At 42.6% G+C, this 1,848-nt stretch overlaps 1 long non-coding RNA gene across 1 annotated transcript in view; it reads right to left on the bottom strand.

Annotated features, from left to right (window-relative positions):
* Positions 1–252: 252 nt before the first annotated feature.
* The window catches only part of LOC103260322, a 2,811-nt gene continuing 1,215 nt past the window's right edge, over positions 253–1,848 (bottom strand). The window contains exon 2 of the long non-coding RNA XR_504279.1: positions 253–815. This is a non-coding gene — a long non-coding RNA (uncharacterized LOC103260322). The remainder of the gene's footprint in view (positions 816–1,848) is intronic.

Below are 1,848 nucleotides of genomic sequence, written 5' to 3'. Positions count from 1 at the left end.
ATGGTGTCTAGAAAACAACTGGAAAAAGTAGCTTCTCCATCCTTAAATACAGTATACAAGCATGAAATACAACAGGTTTCTGAAAATGAGTGACAAAAGGGCCTCACTGAAATAAATTACAGAAAACTAAAAAATAATGATGCCTTGAGGGAAATATCCACAATACAGCAACTGAAGAGACTTTGGTTTATCATATGACCATCTGATAAGGTCTTGTGCTTCTGTGAAATCGCATTAGTGAAAAGATGTAACTACCAGAATGCTTCACATTTAAAGCTTTTATTTTGAAAAATAAAATACAAAAGTCATTAAGTTGTAAATGTATACAGTAATTTCCCAACTTCTCAGAAACAATACAATGAATTATTTAAATAATTAAGATATTTAATATTATCCACATCAATACATTTAAACAGGCACATGTGTTCTACAAAACATTAGAACAAGTACAGACAACCTATTCCATAATGAAACTGCCTGATTTTGCTTAAAGGATCCCATTTTTAAACCCTCCCCTTGAAAACAAAGTTTGTAATCTGGTAAGAAAAGATGAGGACAAGAGAAGCTTTAACAGAAAGTACGTGTCCCTCCTGGGCTCCTGATCAAAGGGCTGTGCACATAATTAGGATCAGGAGCTCTTTACTCAGGAAGCAGATCACTCTGGGAGGCCCAAATGTGTGCAGACAATTCCAGCCCCTCAGTGGGAGGAGACTGGCCAGTGAGGAGGGATGCGCCAGGGTGTGGACACCACTGAGCTCAGCAGGGGACAGCCAGTCCTAGAAGCTTCCCTTCGCTTGAAAAGGCAGCAGTCTTTCCTAGGGCAAACAAACAGAACGTGGTTATGGGTGCGGAACCCCAGTCTGTTCTCCCTGCACTCTTACCAGCTCCTTCCCAGCAAGGGGCCTGGCACAAGCCAGGCATAGGCAGGCTCCTGCCGTTCTACGGCAGGACAGAAACGATGGAAACAGCAGCCTCAGAAGCACTGCTGAGGGCCTCACTTTTTCTGTCTGGGCTATTTTCAGGTGCCTGGAAGTAACTGCAAGTGTGCAAAATGAAAAGATGGTGGCCAAAGCAAAGACTGCTACTGCCCATTTCTAAACGACGGCAACTGCTATCTGCAATCGAAGCTACTGCAGGAGCACAGGCAGGGGCACCAAATGTCCAGGGTCAAAATGCTGATTCTTCATCCTTTGAAAAAACGGATCTTAACATTCTTTCAAGGAAGCTTTAGGGAGCACAACCACTGTCAGTCAAGTGTCAAAGGGACTCAAAAGATGAGACTAGTGTCTTTCTAAGATGCTTGACTGCCTTCCCAGCTTCTCCTGAATCCCCCTCTCACCGTATGTGGGCACCTACGAGCCCCAACAGCAAACAAGGATGAAATACAGCTGTGGAAGCAATGCAAAGGCTGGGGCCAACTAACAATGCATTCCATTTGATGAATAGTTGGCTGGACAGTCAATGAGTCCTTTGTGTGTGTTTCGTGGGGAGGGAGATTACCTATGAATTTTGAAAGCATTTTGGATAAACAAAATCATCCAAGGCTTGATAACTGCTGTCAAACATGTATACCCACAAAATAAGTCTAACATTCAGCAAAAAGGCAACTTTAATCCTAAAACCTATTAAATATTACTAGCTCACTGCCATCCATGATTTTGACATGACATAGCAGTATGCATGTGTTTCTTATGTCTATAACCCATTAACACACAGCAAGTCATAAAAATCTGATTCAAATTACTCAACCTCAGTTCTCTCATCAGTACAATAGAAATAATACGACCAATCTGAGCCCGCGGGTTCGAGACCCACCTGGGCAACTTGGCGAGACCTCATCTCCACAAT

Source organism: Carlito syrichta, unplaced genomic scaffold (genome assembly GCF_000164805.1).
Source record: "Carlito syrichta isolate Samal-C Ts95f unplaced genomic scaffold, Tarsius_syrichta-2.0.1 Scaffold303177, whole genome shotgun sequence".
Lineage (NCBI taxonomy): Eukaryota > Metazoa > Chordata > Mammalia > Primates > Tarsiidae > Carlito > Carlito syrichta.
The sequence above is the reverse complement of the archived record's forward strand: the minus strand, read 5'-3'. Positions and strand labels throughout refer to the sequence as shown.